Genomic DNA, 18,994 nt, shown 5'->3' on the forward strand with positions numbered 1-18,994 from the left:
GTACGTCCACCCGGCCTCCCGCATGCCCACTATACGCCCTCGCTCAAAGTCCGTCAACTGCACATACGGTTCACTTCCACGCTGTTGCGGCATGGTACCAATGTTAAAGACTGCGATGGAGCTCCGTATGCCACGGCAAACTGGCTGACACTGACGGCGGCGGTGCACAAATGCTGCGCAGCTAGCACCATTCGACGGCTAACACCGCGGTTCCTGGTGTGTCCGCTGTGCCGTGCGTGTGATCATTGCTTGTACAACCCTCTCGCAGTGTCCGGAGCAAGTATGGTGGGTCTGACACACCGGTGTCAATGTGTCCTTTTTTCCATTTCCAGGTGTGTATAACCTTATCATCAACACTGTTGTGTAATATTACAAATGCTTCTATGCTCTTCTTATCTGTCCTGTTTTTCTCCACGTTTAACTTCTACATAGAGCTACACCCCAACAAACATTTTCACAAAAGACTTCCTCACACATAAATTGATAATCTCTTTTCGAGAAAAAGTTTTCTTTGCTACTGTCGGATTGTGTTTTGTATTCTTAACTCTCCGCTATCGCTAGTTATTTTCCTGCTCTAAAAGCTAATGTCGCCTATCTCTTTTAATGATTCATTTCTTAATCTACTGTACTTTTTGTGTCATCAGTACCCTGCATGGCTTGATGAGGCCTGCCAAGAATTACTCTCCTGAGATAACATTCTAATCTCTGAGTAGCAGTTCCAACCTACGTTCTCAGTTCTTTGCTGGATGTATTGCAATCTCTGTTACCCCTTACAGTTCTTACTCTCAATCTGTGTTTTCCCCTACAATTCTTACCCTCTACCGCTCCTTCTAGTACCATAGAAATTATTCCAAGATGAGATAACAGACGTCCTATTATCCAGTCCCTCGTCCTTGTCAGTGTTTTCCACTTATTCTTTTTTGCGGAGAACCTCCTCATCCCTCATCTTACACTCCACCTAATTTCCAAAATTCTTTTGCAGCATCACATCTGAAATTCTTCGTTTCCCTTCTGTTTCGTTGTCCACACAGCCCATGTGTCACACTATATAGTGCTATGCTCAAAATGCACATTCTCATAAGTTTCTTCCTCAAATTAGGGCCTATTTTTGAGACTAGTAGACTTCTCTCGGCCAGGAATGTCCTTTTCTCCATTACTAGTGTGCTTTTGATGTCCTCCTTGCTCTGTCCATCATGGGCTATTTTGATAGTAGAATTCCTTAATCTCGTGTGCTTCGTGATCTTCAAGTCTGATATTAAGCATCCCGCTGTTCTTATTTCTGCTGCTTCTCATTACGTTCGTCTCTCTTGGATTTACTCTCAATCCTTATTCTGTATTTATTACACTGTTCATTCCATTCAACTGATCCTGTAATTCTGCTTTACTTTCACTCAGAACAGCAATGTCATCAAGGAATCGTATCGTTGATGTCCTTACAGCCTGAATTTGAAAGTCATTCTTGAGCCTTTCTTTCATTTCCAGCATCACTTTTTCGATATATGGGTTGCTCTGTAGGGGCGGTAGACTACATCGCTGTTATACAGCCTTTTCAACCTAACTTCGTTTTTCGTGTATTATTTTTTCCCGCTGGTTCTTGTAGATATTACCCGTCTTTCCCTATAGCTTCCCCCTATTCTCATAAGAATTTCGAACATCTTGCACTATTTGACATTGTCCAACGTTTTTCCAGGTTGGTACGTCTGTAAACGTATATTGGTTTTTCTTCAGTATTGCTCCATTTTCAACCGAAAATAAAAAACTGCCTTTCCGGTGCCTTTAACTTTTTCTAAGACCAAACTGATAATCATTAATACATTCTCAATTTTCTTTTCCATTCTTCTGCACATTATTCTTGTCATCAACTCGGATGCATGAACTGTTAATCTCACTGTCGATAATCCTAGCACTTGTCTACTCTCGAAATCTTCGGAAATGTATGGACCACGTTTTTCTGGAAGTCTAATGGTCCATCGCCAGTCATATACATTCTTCGTACCAATGTGAATAGTCAAAAATGGCTCTGAGCACTATGGGACTTGACACATGAGGTCATCAGTTTCCTAGAACTTAATACTATTTAAACCTAACTAACGTAAGGACATGACACACATACATGCCCGAGGCACGATTGGAACCTGCCACCGTAGCGCTCACTCGGCTCCAGACTGAAGCGCCTAGAACTGCTCCGCCACAGTGGCTGGCTGTGAATAGTCCTTTTGCTGCCACTTCCCAACGATTCTAGAAATTCCGACGGAATATTATTTGATTTTAATTCATCTGCAGCTCTTTTGATTCTAATACTATACCGGCTATCTGTTGCCTGTAGACTCCTGTTTCTTCTTTTAGGTAATCAATCAAGTCCTACCTCTCACAGAGTCCTTCAATGTAATCTTTCTACCTTTCCGATCCCTCCCATGCATGTAACAGTGGAATTACCATTGCACTCTTAATGTTACCTCCCAGGCTTTTAGTTCCATCTGATGTTATTTTGAATTCCTGTATGGTGAGTCAGTCTTTCCGACAATCAGTTCTTTTTCGATTTCGTCACATTTTTCATGCTTCCATTTCGTCTTTCCTGTATTTGTTATTTATTTCGTTCCTAAGTACCTTGTATTTCGGTATTCCTCAATTTACCCGTACATTTCTGTACTTCCTTCTTTCGGCAATTACTTCTGTTACCCATTATTTCTTCGTAATTACCTTCCTTTTACCTATGTTTTTCTTTCCAACTTCTGTGATTGCCCTTTCTAGAGATGTTCATTCCTCTTCAACTATACAGCCCACTGAGGTATTGCTTAATGCTGTACCTATAGCCTTACATAACTTCAGTCATATCTCGTCATTCCTTGGTACTTCCGTATCCTATTTCTTTGCGTTTCTGACTAGTCTCTTAAACTTCAACCTAGTATTCATTATTACTACACTGTGATCACAGACTGTATCCAGTACCTATTTCGGTGTCTCTGCCTGACCATGATATAATGCAACTGGAATCTTTCCATATCTCCCGGCCTTTTTTAAGTATACCTCTTCCTCTTGCGATTATTGAGAAGAGCGTTCGCTGTCACTAGCTGAATTTTATTTCAGAACTCAATTAAGCCTTCTCCTCTATCATTCCTGCCACCAAGCCCATATACTCCCGTAACCCTTTCTTGTAGTCTCTCCCCTATGACCGTATTCGAGTCCTCCATGACTGTTACATCATGATCTCCCTTTACATATTGATTTACTCGTTCAGTATCATAATATGTTTTCTCTGTGTCTTCATCTTCGGCTTGCGACGTTGGCATGTATAACCGAAATCTTCTCGGTGTTGGTTCGCTGTCGATTCTAATGAGAACAAACCTATCACTGAACTACAGTAGCTCACTCTCTGCCCTACCTTCCTACTCCTATTAGTACCACTTTCTGCTAGTGTTGTTGTTACTCTACTCTAATCTGACCAGAAATACTTGACTTCTTTCCATTTCTCTTCACTGACACCCATTGTATCTAGATTTCCCTTTTCAGATTTTCAAGCTTCGTTACCATGTTCAGACTCATTACATTCAACGCACCGACCTGTAGAATGTTATCCTTTCGTTGGGTATTCAGTCTTTCTTTCATGGTCACCTCTTCCTCCGCAGTTCCCTCACCTACCCGAATGAGGTACTACTCTGGAATCTTTTGCCAATGGAGAGATCGTCGTAACACTTCTTTAGCTACAAGCCGTAGATCCTGTGGGTATACATTCAGTTTCTTCAAAATAATGACTTTCAATGCCTACTGCATCCTCATGCCGTTGATCATTGCTGATTAACAATTCATGATATACCATATTTCCATATACTTTGTGTGCACAAAATGCAGCAGTCTAACAGATCTTTTCTGACGTAATTGGGTTTGCAATGTATCACAGTACGTAATACATTTGTCTTTACATAAGATAAATATAATAAGCGTTGTACTAAGATTGTCTTGATACATACAAAATTTGGTAGACATCTTTAGATGTTCAGACATTATAATTTGACAGGCGTCTTCAATCGTTTATTGTGTGTCAGTATGCTCTGCCTCTGAGATCATAATGTTACCACAAAATACGTAGATGCTACATTGGTAAACGTCTCAGATGTTAACACACTGTTTTATAAATTACTGATATGACACAAGAAAACTACTTTACTATATATTTAATTGCAGCCTGTTCGTTGAAATATGCATAGTACTATCAGTACCACTCACTGTATATTTTTTGCTTCGCAAATTACTGCCAAAAACACTGGTTGTTTGGGGTGATATGTTCCTTGTATCTCACAACAAAATGCCGACCATTTGGCCTATATAAAAATGATCACATGTTCCCCATTGTTGTCTACACACACCAGATGCATTATAATTCTCTTTTTACTTTCTACCTTAATTCGCCATCTGTTCTGAACGCTTGTTTTTACTATTTTCGGACTATGTGCACTACCTTTTCGGTAATACGGTTATAATATTTGAACGTAATAATTTTTTTTCTTTCATACATGTGTGTTTTTCGCTTTTGTATTTATTGAGAAGTTGTATAATTAAGTGTCTCTTAAAACCATTGGCTACTGCTGGTTGCGTAACGATGTATATCTCCCGTTGAATTTCCGTTTCGTCTAATGGAAGTTTACACAAACGAGATACCATAGCAGAGAAACATAACTTTTTATAGGGCAGTAGGTAGTTGGAATTATTCCTTATTAGCCCATCTGAGTGTGTTGTTCACCATAAATGGGAAACTTCAGCTTTTCTCTACCTTTGTTACTATTAAGTCTGAGAAGCTAATTTTTCTTTCGGACTATTTCTCTAAAGTGTATTCAGTGCTGTCATACTGCTGGTTAAAAGTCGAGTGAGGCAGATCCTCCTCCCCTACCCTCATTGCAGTAAATGTATCGTCCATGTATCGTAAGGGAAGAAAAGGAGGAATGAAGTTAAAGAAACTGAAGAATGGAAAATATACAAACAAAAGACTGAGGAGGTAGACAAATTGATGAGCGAGCAATTCGAATTTAAATACATGATTTTTTGTTCTTTTGAAAAATGATTCATGATTCAGTAAAGCAGTTTACATGTCACTAGTGATTAAAGCAGTTCAATAATAGCTCATACATTTACGAATGTAGCATATATGTATTTAGTGATAATATTGTGATCTCTGAGAGACAGGCCATGTGGACAGACAATAAGCAGCTGGAGGGGCCTGTAAATTTTTTATGTCCAAACAGCTAGCATCAATTATACTGATCTGATGTAAAAAGAAAGGTTTCATATTCAGTGAAACGTTGCAAATTCATGTAAGTCACAAAAGATGTCTTTCACTGCATTAATCTGTGCACACAAAATGATTAAAAATGTTTCATTTTATGTTCTGTTAATAATATTGAGTCTGCTAATATAAAAAATGGTTTGAGAATAAAAAAAAATTTCGAAACGTTTCGTAGATTAAAATATTACTTGTTACTCTGAAGGAAACCTTAATTAACCATTTACAGTTCACTTAGACGTGTGTTTAAACTAACACTTTCGAAAAAATCTAAGAACTCCCAAGAATCAAATGCGGAAATATGTATTCTCTAGCACTGTGATATACGCACTGTATCTTTGGTTGGAAGCATCAGAATCTTGGTTCAAAATGGTTCAAATAGCCTTGAGTACTATGGGACATAACATCGGAGCTCATCAGTCCCCTAGACTTAGAACTACGTAAACTTAACTAACCTAAGGACATCACACACATCCATGCCCGACGCATGATTCGAACCTGCGACCGTAGCAGTAACGCGGTTCCGGACTCTAGCGCCTAGAACCGCTCGGCCACAAGGACCGGCATCAGAACTTTGCTATGGCGTTACAACACCCCCTTCCTTCCCTGGTGGTATATTAATTACAGAAGTACCGAGTTTCCAATGGTTTTATATTAATTTGGGATAAGGCATCGAATCCGAAATGAAAGTATTACCTGGAAGAAGTAGGCTGCTGTCATAACTTGAACGTTATTGTGTGATTTACTGTGCGCAATAACGAACGGCAGAAATAAAAAAAATGTTCAAAATAATACGGAAACAGCTAGTGACAATTTGGTCCGAAATGATGAATTAATTTTGACTCTGTTTGGAAATTACTGTAAATGAACAGTCTCCAGCTCACTTAGTGTGAGCGAAACCAATTAAAACTCTTGACTCTGAAACTAAAACACGTTACTATTGTAACATGATGCCGGGCGTGGACAGTTGCAAAGGCACTGAGTCGCACTCATTATCAAAACACAATGACCACACAGAAAAATTTCGTTCATGGAAAAAAGCAAGCTTGCAACTGTGTCATGAAATTAATTAATAATTCTTCACACTGTCAGATATATAACAACTTAACTGCGTTTTTCACTGTGGTGTTATTAAACTGTTTCGGAAAAGCTAAACTTTTCGAAAAGAATAAATTCAATATTCAAATAGAGTGCACTACAATAACAAGTTTTTTTTTAAAAGTGATTACGCAGTCTGATACTTTGATCCATTGTTACATCAATTACTTCTCACACAAAATTGTCTGAACATGAAATATTGTTAACTATACTGCTTTGTGAAATTAAATGTCAATAATCAGCACTAAATCATCAAGTCCTAAATAACTAACTATTTCTTCAGTTTCATTTAAATTATTAATCAGTTCCATAAACTTCACTGTTCTTATAATTTACTTTCAGTGGAATAATGACAAACTCGGTTGGTTATGGATACAGAGAGGATCGTAACAGGTAGTTATTACTGAGGATTACTCACCTTAACACACATAAGTTGCTAAAGTATTTGTTATTCGACGATACGCAACGAAGCCTTTCACAATTCTAAATGATAAACTGGTTGGATCTAACTTCATAGTGATGTGGTCGGTGCGGCCAGGTCCATTATACCACGACAATGTACGGCCAAAGGGTCTTCAACACAATAAACTTTGGGCTCCCCTCGCTCTTCTCAAAGACTAATTATCCTTGACGCTTTGCGCTGTCCCCAATTACTTCCCAACATTATGCATGGCTACCCTGCACGTGTGATCTCGCAGTGAAACAAGTCTTGCATCCTCTCGTAGAGTAATTTCTCCCTTGTGTCCGATCCGCTCGCTCGCTACTAACCGTCTCTCGTTACTACCCAACAGACAATGCTCGACTGCGCCGCGCTCCTGCGCTCAGCAACAGTACGACAATAACAATAATCTCTTTGGTTTACATAACGATATTCCCTAACGTTGCCAGTACGTCTACTACAATTATTTACGTTCTCTTATTTTACACACAGTAAATTATTAATTCATATATACATGACACTAATAAACAAAACATATTTATATACTTGATTTGAATGTATATAATTAATAAAGCAACAAACAGTCCTTAAACCAACGAACTTTTAGTATCATGGAATTAAAATTGAATTAAATAAATTCATATGTCGGCACTGTGTTGTTATGTTTCAGATTCCCCAGGCTTCACTGTTCTATATTAGTAAATATAGACTCAATGAAACGCTGGATACGTAACAACCAGTCCCTAAACCAACGAACTTTTAGTATCATGGAATTAAAATTCAATTAAATATTTGCCATTGTCCGAAACAATCTCTTCATTACTCATTTAGATGCTGTTCGCAGATACTATATAGGTCATCAGAAAATAATTTTTTTACAAAACCAATTATGTACACTGAAAAGGTGAATCATACAACAAATTTATTATTGCTATAACGCACACAATAAAAAACGAAATCATTTGTTCACTGATCTATTACCAATTGACATCAATTAAACAACATGACCATTCACTAATTAAAATTGATTAAGAAATTTTCATAAAGTGTCTATAGCATCTGTGTCCACATAAAAAAACATTTGAATTATTATTTACATTTTTTTGCACCATTCTATTCAGATATACATACCCACTTCTAAGCATTTCGTGTATAAACCTCCTATTCCTGAAAAGCGGAATCAGACTACTTATCCACTGCCTCTTGTGCATCCTCATTAGCTTTCATTTTTGTGTGGGTGCCTGCATGTTTTCCACGTCCATAAGCACCTCTTTCAAAATATTTTTTGCTTTTATTGGCAATAATTGAGTTCCCTGTGCTTTAATTATCGTCCATTTTACATTTGTACCTGCAATTTAAATTGCATGTCTGAGTTCATCAGAAGTCACCAGTAACATACATTACTAACCATCTCCAAAAACTAATTGCAATACAATTAATATTCTGATTAGATGTTACATAACAAATACTCATGTACGTTACAATACAATTAACATTTCCAAATCAAATACTCATTTAATTAAACAAAAACATTATCTTCAAATTTTTACATTGTCTTATTTTGCACACAGGAAAATATTAAAACATATATACATCACGATAATACACAAAACATATTTATAGACTTGATTTAAATGTATATATTCAATAAACCAGGAAAACGTTTGTGTGTGGCACTGTGTTATTGTGTTTCAGCGTCACAGTACTTCGTAATGTAGTGGTGATTGGGCAGAGGCTTATTGATCACGGTTTGTTATTTCATATGCCTACTGCACATTTGACTGGAAAATGGTGAAAAAGTAATGCTTATAGAATTTGTTGTGACATGATTATTTCCAATGCTTTCGTTTCCAACTTGTACACCTAAATACTCATGCATGTGACGTGCTCAAGATGCGCACTACTAACCTCGTCGTTAGCGACTCTCGGGTTGTTTGTCCTTTGTTGGCGTTTTCTTACATTTATACACATTTAAATAGATCCATCGTTCTTTATACCAAGTGGAAGAAAGGGAGATTGAAGTTTAAATTCCCGTCGACATTGAGGTCATTAAAGACGCCACCAAGTTGAATTTTATGCAAGTCTCTGAGTAATTCTTTATGACATTCCAACTACGTTTCTTTTTTGGAAACAACATTTTCTTGAGCGAACGATCATCAGCTTCATCATCACGTTCCCTTACTCCCCGAATTTGGTTCACTGAACTTGTTCCGGCCTTAGCGTCTTACTCCACGGCTTTTCTTACCTCTTTGTGCAAATATTGTAATACTGTTTTGGATATTTGCCCTGTTGGGTTCTGTCAATTTGTTGGTTCAATGCCTACTTGTATGTCTCGATTTTTTTCTGTTACTGCATATACTTTAAGATCATTCGTAACACATTCGTTGCTTATTCTATATTCTATTTCGCTTCCTTTAATGATCTAAGGAATTTCTTTGCTCATCCGAGTTAAATCACTCTTGTTTGCTACGAAAACCTCAGATCCGTAGCGTAGCACTGAAACGGCTAGTGATTTATAGAATGTCAGTTGCTTTTTTTTACTTGTCTTTTACTTTTATGTTGTGTTTACACAGACATCGTGAAATTTTGCAGTTTCACTTTTAGTTTCATTATCGTAATCAAAAGAATAATCGCAGCCCATGCGGTTAAATCGACAATGTGCAAGATGACTTTGTTTTCAATCTTATTTTTATTCTTCTCGGAATGGCACTACTTTTGTCTTTTCTATAGACATTTTGAAACAATAATTTCGGCCAATTTGGCATAATTTAAAAATATTTCTTTGTATCTACTGAAGTGGCTATTAAAGTACAGTCGTCAGCATACTCTAATGTTTTAATATAATGGTCCTTATTCAGTTTTACGGCTTCATTTTCTTTTTTCCTCATTCAATTTTTTAAACTCTTCGTTTATATTTCAGTTAATAAAATTGGTGAATGACTGCAGCCTTGTTTAACTCCTTCGTTCGTTACGATGCCATTATTATTTATTCTCTTACCTGTTTCTATAACAAATTTTGTTTCATTATAGAACATTCCCATTTCATGTGTCATGGAATTTCATTTTCTTGTAATACTGCCCATAGTTTTGTCCTGCTTAATCTGTAAAACGTCTTGATATGGTCAATCTTATACATATTGTAGAATACAATGTTAGGGCTCCAACGCGCAATTTCACATCGTTCACACTCCACGGAGTCATCAGTCTTGTGCTAATGCCTGCATCTCGTGGTCGCGCGGTAGCGTTCTCGCTTCCCGCGCCCGGGTTCCCGGGTTCGATTCCCGGCGGGGTCAGGGATTTTCTCTGCCTCGTGATGGCTGGGTGTTGTGTGTTGTCCTTAGGTTAGTTAGGTTTAAGTAGTTCTAAGTTCTAGGGGACTGATGACCATAAATGTTAAGTCCCATAGTGCTCAGAGCCATTTTTTGTGTTAATGGTGGTGAAAACTCAAAATTATAAATGTTAAATTGCTAATGAAGGACACAGACGTGTGTGCTGTGTCTGATAAACGCACCATCGCCAGTGTACTAAGTACGGACGCAAACAGAAGCCATAAGAAATGAACAATGAGCACCAGTCAGAAGGCAGCCGACAGCACGCGGTACTGGCCGTTCTAGGCACGAGCACAGCGGCCGACATCTCAACAATTAGTCCTTAAAGAACCCATGTTTGCAGTAACCTTCTACCCAAATTTGAACAGTACCACCGCATGTAACAGTTGGCTGGTTCAAATGGCTCTGAGCACTATGGGACTTCACTTCTGATGTCATCAGTCCCCTAGAACTACTTAAACCTAACTAACATAAGGACACCACACACATCCATGCCCGAGGCAGGATTCAAACCTGCGATCGTAGCGATCGCGCGGTGCCAGACTGAAGCGCCTAGAACCGCTCGGCCACGCCGGCCGGCGTGTAAGAGTATGGGACACTTTCTTAACACCCTGTATACAACGTGAACGAAACCTATGTTATTATGCGGCTAAACTGAGCACCCAGGCACCTACCCACAATTGCGGGTTGAGCATCAAACTGATTAAGCGTCTCCAAAAAAGTGATATTCAGTGTTTGATATACTTATCGACCGAATCTAAAATCTGGAAATGTTGGGATAATGTACTCATCGAGAGGTACAACCTTATCTTAATTTTTTAACACAGTAAATCAAGTTTTAAAGTTAGAAGCCAGCGTAACTCAAGGTGCGCACATTACACAGATTAAATTCATCCACAACTTGAGAATGAGAGAACTTAGCGAACTACAGTGAACTTTATACTTAATTTCAGACCATTTACAAACTTGTGTGTGACAGACATCATTACAAAGTAGTGAAATGATAGAAAATTCATTGCCACATATTCGCTGTTCATGCAATATAATTTCATCACTGGGCATGACCTTTTATTTCATTTCTTCATTATTACTATCTCCATTTGCAACCCATTTTGCAGACAGTATCCACATAGAGCCTACAGTAGCTAACATACCAGTTGAATTATAGCATTGTAAGACACATACTTAGGAGATATGATGTAATAAAGACTAAGATGCGTGAAAAATTGCTATGTCTTTACCCATAAAGGTTTTGCAAGCTTAACGGCGAATATCTGGCTCCTTAAATTATTTGTAATATGATAGACACTTGGAGCTCTAAGTTGTTTTATACAGTGGAGTTCAGGCTTTTTAAATAATAAGCGTGGGCGAGCGTGATGGTAGATATTTAGAAACGGAGAAAAACGGAGTTTCACGTTTCTGAATGCAACCTGACCCTGAGCTATTACACATAGCTAACGACTTGGACGTTATTATAACAGAATGAAAATGGTGTTCCGCTCCATAAACAGCTTCACGTAACACATATATCACCTGTAAAAACATAAAAATTTACTCCACTATCTTAAGCCACGCAAAAGTTCAGTCGACGTATACGCAGATATGATATGGCAATCTTAAGCGGCGATCTCCGGTTCTTGATTCACATGCTTCCTGGAAAAGGGAGACAGTCGCTGAACGGACTGATGGAAAAACTTTGGAAAGTGCCTCTGGTAAACATCCAGCATGGAGAGTTACTGGGTCGAACAGATAACCCGAGGGTATAACACGGAACCTCTCCTGGTGTTTTCTCAGATTTGTTACCTCTTCAAAGTAGAGAACGTGCTGCGCGTAATGACCTAGAACGATCTGCTGTAAAGAGGCCACTGATGGTTCTAGAGCTGACTTTCGTAAAAAAAAAAAAGTAAAACGCTTTCTCGTCGAGATTTATTTATTTATTTATTTATTTATTTATTTATTTAACCTGGCAAGATTAGGGCCATCAGGCCCTCTCTTACATCTAACCAGGCATTCTACTTATTTTACAGTCATATGTTTCAGTAGGCATGTTAAACTACATCTAATACAAAAAGTGAGATAAACAATTAGAAAGGTACACCTCGAAAAATGCATTATTGAAGAGAAAGATTTAAGATAGGAGTGCTGGCAGCAGGGAGTATGAGGGAGACTCATGGTGAAGGGAGGAGAAGAATAGAGGGAAATGATGAAACATAATTAAGGAAAATATAAAGGAAAAGGAGACTGCGTGGCTAATAGAGATAGATGAAGAGGAAGGCATCTCAGCAGCAAGATACGAGACGCTAGCTTTGCTATTTGACAGATGAGAGGATTGACCTTGCACATTAATTTTGTGGAGAATTTTATGCGGATGATAGTAGGAAATGCTTCAACTTCTTCTTAAAAGCCACAGGAGATTGAATTTTCCTCAAGGTAAGAGGCAGTTTGTTCCAGAGGCGGACAGCGGCAACTGAGAAGGAGTTTGCAAAAGTTTTTGTTTTGTGAGTGGGCACAGTTAGGATACCAGATAAGAGTGACCTCGTGTTTCGATTATGATGGCATGACAGGTTTTTAATCTCTGAAGCTAGGTACTGGGGTGCTTGCGCGATGAGGAGTCGGTGAAGTAGACATAGAGTGTGGTAGTCACGCAGTTTGTCTGGCCGCAGCCACCCTAGCTCGGAGTATGAAGCACTAACATGATCATATCGGCGAATGTTGCAGGTGTAACGCACACAGGCATTCATGGTTAGCTCTAGCCGTCTTTTGTTTTCACTACTCATGCCTTGTTGAATCACATCACAATAGTGGAGGTTCGGTAGAACGAGTGCTTGCACGAGCTGGCGTTTCAAGTCCTGTGGGAATATGTTCCGAAACTTTTTGAGAGCATAGAGACAAGCAGACGTCTTTCGGCACACTGCGACTGTATTCTCCGCCCAGTTGAGATGCTCGTCCAAAGTTACACCCAAGTTCTTCACTGTTTTCTGATATGGTATTGGAGTACCTTCGAGCAGAATAGGAGGTAGCCGTTGGCGGAAATCTGAACTTATTAATTTCTGATGGGCTATTAAGATTACTTGCGTCTTTTTTGCATTTAATTTAAGCCCCAGATTTTTCGCCCATGTCACTACTGAAGACAGATCATCATTCATCAGAGCGATTGCAGTGTTTACGTCTTCAGGTCTGACGCTTAGGTAGAGCTGGAGGTCGTCGGCATAGAAATGATGTTTACAGGAGGACAAAACCGACGAAATATCGTTGACATATAAAGAAAACAAAAGTGGTCCTAAGACTGATCCTTGTGGCACTCCCGAAGAAACATGTTTCCAGGAAGATTTTTCATTTGCGCAGACAACACATTGCTGTCTGTCTTTTAAGTAGCTTTCAAACCATCTCATTGCACTATCAGAGAAATTAAGCTGTTGCATTTTTCTGAGTAATATGTCAAAGTTAACAGTGTCAAAAGCTTTGCTGAAGTCCAGTAGCGTCAATATTGTTGCCTTTCGATTGTCGATGGCATATTTCAGGTCATCAGTTACTTTAATTAGAGCAGTGTTTGTGCTGTGATGTTTACGGAAACCGGATTGAAATTTGTCATATAGACTGAATTCATGCAAGTGTTCAGTGATTTGGTCATGAACAATATATTCCAGTGCTTTGGAAACAGCAGGCAGTATGCTAATTGGTCGGTAATCACTAGGCAGTTGCGGGTTTTCGACCTTAGGGATGGGTCGAATTATGCTTCTTTTCCATGCAGTGGGGTATATTCCGTTCACGAGGGAAAAATTAAATATGTCAGTTAAGACAGGTACTAAGATATCGGCAACATTCTTAATCATGGCTATACCGATACTGTCGTTGCCTATTGCATCAGAAGAGATTCTCATTATTGCTTTTCTTGCCGTATTTGTTGTTACATGTTTTAGATGGAAGGTATCGTTGTTAGTTATCCTGTTTGGAGATTCTTGTGGACGGTAATTATCAGCCGTGCTGGTATTCAGAGGTGCAGAGAAGAATTCATTTAATTCGTTAGCTGACACATGAAAAGTAGTTTCCGACTTTGCCTTTCCGACCCCCAAGCTACGGAGATTCTTCCATAGAGTCGTGGGTGTCAGATCGCTGCATACAAGGGAGCGAGCGTGCCTGATTTTGGCATTGCGAATGCATTGTTTCACTCTGTTCCGTAGCTTTCTATATTCTTCAAAACGTTCGGGTTTCGGATCTGCCTTGAAACGCCTGTGGGCAGCATCCCTATTAGTCATCATTTGACGTAATTCAGCTGTCAGCCATGGAGCAGGAGATTTTCTTACACGGACTGTGCGCACAGGTGCATGTTTGTCATAGAGGGCAGTGAGTTTATCACCAAGTTCATTAATTTTGCCGTCGATTGTAGGTTCTCTGATTATTTGATGCCATGAGATTTCTGAGCAATCGGCTGTTAGAGCGTCAAGGTCAATACGTTTCATGTTCCTACAAGTTATGTAACGCGATTTGATCCTTGGGGGCTGCACAGAGTAGGCCAGGAATATTACATCATGTGCTGAGAGGCCAGGGGCCGATGATTGACCAACATCTCTTACTTTGTCAGTCTGTTTCGTTGCTATCACGTCTATAAGAGTATGACTGTGCGCCGTATGGTGTGTAGGTTGCAATGGAAGAATGTTCATGCTATTGCAACTAAACAATCTTCTTAGGTTTATTGCGGAGGGAGTGTCTCTTAGCAGGTCTATGTTCAAGTCACCCATTACGATGACATGTTCGTATTGACACTGAAGTGAATGTAATTCCGACTGGAAGGAACTCATTGAGCTTATTTTTGGCGGCTTGTACACGACGCCAGTCAAGAATTTCCGACTTTGTATATTTATTTCAATGAACATGAATTCAGCCTCTTTTTCTTCAGCAGGATTTGACGTACATAAGACTTTCGCTTTGAGATCTGTTCGTATATATGCGCCGACCCCGCCACCTCGCTTTTTTGATCTGTCTGCCCTAAGAAATGTGTACCCTGGGAGATGAATAGATGCAGAGGATATGTGTGGTTTCAACCACGTTTCGGATAAGAGGATTACGTGGTAGTTTAGTTGGTGGAAGAGGAGGCTAAGTTCATCGTAATGCGCAGGTAAAGACTGAATGTTGCAGTGAGCTGCTAAAACCTCGGACGCGTTCCGCTGAGCAGCCTGGAGTAGGGTGGCAGACTGGTTTGTCCCTTTGTTAGGCACTACCTGCCGCGAGGGGCACTGACCGGTGTTTCCGCCATGTGACATATTACAGGGGTGTCCGAGATTTTGCGCGCCCTGTTTGTGACTCCGCGAGAGCCGAAAGAAAAGCGACTGCAAGAGATTTCCTGAGGTTGCGGGAGTATAGAAAATGGATTAGTGGTATTCGGTGCAGGGAGAATATGACCAAAATGGTGACAGCTGTGTGTCACTGAGTATCCTATGTCGTAAGAGGAAAAATGTAATTAGAGTATTTGAAACAGCTTAGGGTGGAAATAAGGGAAAGAGGAGTGATTTAAGAGGCCGATGCTGCCAGCAAAGAGAAGTAAGCTTAATATTTAATAGGGTATCGTAGGAAGCTAGAATTAAATTGAAATTTGCCAAAGTGATACTGATAGTGATTTTTGTTATGAACAATTTAAACCGAAGAGATGGTTGACTAATGAACTAAAGGAGAGACTAATAATTGCAATAGAACTATTACAGAATGGAAGAGACTAAACTGAGAAAATGAAAAAAGTATTAGCAGTAACTAAAACTAAGCAATGGCTACAGCTAAAGACACAAAAAAATAGTAAAAAGTTAATACAGTTACAAAAACAATTAGTTGAAGGTACAAATAATTAAAAAGTTAATACAGTTACAAGAACAATTAGTTGAAGGTACAAATAATTAAAAAGTTAATACAATTACAAGACTATATCTGAGTATAGGACTGTTTAGATTTGCAAATGGTGTTAAGTTTGACTTTTGGCTCGAGTAGGTTCACTTAATACTATTTAGTTCTGTCATGTTTGTGACTGTCTTCTTTCCAGCTGCAGTCTTAATGATTACTCTGCCATCCAGAGTCCACACATTCTGAAGACCGAAATGGGATATGGCACTGTTTAAAATCTTTAGCCGCTCGTGTGTCAGATCTTCCCTTATTGTAATCCCTGTCCTTGCTAACTTCTTCTTCTGGGTAAAGATCTCAGCCCTTTTTCGGTACGACACAAATTTAATTATTATTGGACGAGGTTTGGTAGCACCTGGTAGTTTTCGTCCCACCCGGTGGCTCCTGTCAATGTCTGCCTTGGTCACTTCGACGCCTAATTTTTCACGCGCAACCTGTATAAGCAGGTTGTCCGTGTCTTCTTCTTTAGTTTCTGCTACTCCAAACAGTCGTAGACTATTTCGCCTTTGGTACTGTTCTAGCTCGTCTGTGGCGGCAGATAGTTTCACTTCCAACTCTCGTGCCTTTTTCTCGTATTCCGACACAGACTTTTTTAGTGCTGTAATTTCGGCAGTATTGGCCTCAACAGTTTCACGCATTTTGGCCAATACTGCTGCCGTTACAGTATCTGATATGGTGCCTGCTATCAGATCGAGATTGTTTTTATCGCGAAGCGCAGCGTTTACCTCAGAGCGAACCAGCTCCGCTATACCGGGAGCCGCGGCCGCACCTTCCGCCAGGAGCAGGCCCGCCGCACCTGCTGCTTCCCCGCTGCTGGACGCGCTGCTGTTGATTCTTCTGTTTACCATTTTCTCGCAGATATTGGCGGAGCACAGAAAAAAAATAGCACTACTACACAGAGCACTGTTGTTTACACGAGTTCCACTTGTACTAGACAACACCACCTGCGAGAAACACCTTCGAATTCGACTAAATTTCGCGAGCCGAACTTAACACGTGTTACACTGCAGCCGCCATGAAAATTATTCACGAAATAATTATTTGCAAATAAAATATTTTCTGGGAGATTTTTGAAGATCTAACACCCACCTCATGATATGTTATCAAATCTTCATTTCATTAACGCGTTAGAAGGAAAGATGTCTCACAGAATTATTTGACTTAATATCTCAGTTACAGTGTTTTATTCATTTCAGCAACTCATTAAACATAGACTAGTTATAATACCTATAGAAGACCGACGATTCTTACAGAATTTTAATCTTAAGGAAGAAGTAGTACTGCTATGTATGAAGACTATGCTAGACTGTTACTACACTTTCCAGTATTTGCATTATCTTCCAACGTTATTTTTCCCTGTCCCTGTTGTCGAGACCTGGGAATGTTCTTTCACGTGTCCAGGATAATTCGTCTTTCACAAAGAAGTGTCTATGGACTTCTGCCATCATCTATTGAGCTCAATGTTGCTGCATTTGGTACTTTAACTAGCCACTCTATTTTTATATTTTCCTGTAAAAGAATATTTCACTAATTTGTATAACCCGTTATCCAACTTTTTCAACTGAGCCTGTGTCTGTTAGAAACTGCTGGAGAATCCAGCAAGTAAGCATTCTAAAACGATATTTGGTTAAGGTATGCTATTTATGACCAGCAGGTAAATTACCAGCAACTGCAAAATTTAAGAAATTTAAGCGCTCTAAACTGACACACTAAACAGTGTTGAGAGAAAATGTGAACCTTCTTTCCCGGGAAATATGCTTGGATGTCAAATGGTGATGGTGACCATAGCACATTGTTATCAACAGCCTAGTATGGCTACGAAGTCTTTCGCGATAGATTTCTCAGATAAAAACCTCTCGGTTTACTTGCGACGTAAGATTTGAATAAAGTCCCAAGCTTCCGATGATGGAGGGAATCATCGGAAGCTTCGCATTTCATTCGAGTTTGACGCTGCAAGTAATTATTGCCACCATTATGGAAAGCGTGGTTGTCTCACATGTTTAGTTCACATTCATTTTTAATTAGCTGTCAAGACTAAACAACTACTTGATTAGGTAACCGCAGATCACTGAGTTAGGTTAAACCAGAGTTCAGAACTTTTACTACAGTAGCATGCCTCTTTGCCGCACTAGGTTGAACAAGTAATCTGTACATACTTTTCGTAAGTGATTAATAAATATTTCTCAATATCCTGCCCACACCATTTTCCTTACAGTAGACTATAAGACAAAGAAAAACAAGGCACCACGAAGAAATTATCCGAATCGATGGGACAGACAGATGACTATAATTTCAGAGATTCTGGATGGTTTATACAAGATAGAGAACCTTACAGACTGAGCCAGTGAATAACACTTTGGCCCAACTCTGGTACCTAGGCAAGCAATTATTCGACTTGTGGTATTGATTGATAGAGTTGTTTGATGTCCTTTCGAGGGATAAAGCGATAAATTCTGTCCAATTAGCGGGTTAGAACGTCAAAATCCCTAGCTCGTTGGGAGCCGTCCGCCTAACACTCAGAAAGTTATGAATTGGAGAGAGATCCGGCGACGTTGCTAGCCGAGGCAAGGTTTGACAAGCGTGAAGACAAGCAGTGGAAGCTCTCGCCGTGTGTGGTCAGGCATTATCTTGTTGAAATATAAGCCAAGTATAGCTTGCCGTGAAAAGCGTAGAACGTCGTCAAGGTACCTATGTGCCCTAAGGGTGCCCCAGATGACTACCAAATTGATCCTTATTCGAATTGAAATGGCAGCCCACGCCATCACTCCTGGTTGTCGGGCCGTATGGCGTGAGACGGTCGTGTTGGTATCCCTCCGCTGTCCAGGGCGTCACCAGACAGATATTCGATAATTATCGCGACCTTGATTATGAATGACTAAAGTACAATTGCCTTCAGTGATGAGTACCGCTTCGAACTGAGCCCCAATGAACAGCAAAGACGTGTCTGGAGACATCCCAGGCACCAGT

General features: G+C 39.6%; 1 protein-coding gene across 1 annotated transcript in view; it reads left to right on the top strand.

Annotated features, from left to right (window-relative positions):
- The window catches only part of LOC126355272 (gamma-aminobutyric acid receptor alpha-like), a 250,968-nt gene that overhangs the window by 81,549 nt on the left and 150,425 nt on the right, over positions 1 to 18,994 (top strand). The gene's annotated exons all lie outside the window — the stretch shown is intronic.

Source organism: Schistocerca gregaria, chromosome 3 (assembly GCF_023897955.1).
Source record: "Schistocerca gregaria isolate iqSchGreg1 chromosome 3, iqSchGreg1.2, whole genome shotgun sequence".
NCBI classification, from domain to species: domain Eukaryota; kingdom Metazoa; phylum Arthropoda; class Insecta; order Orthoptera; family Acrididae; genus Schistocerca; species Schistocerca gregaria.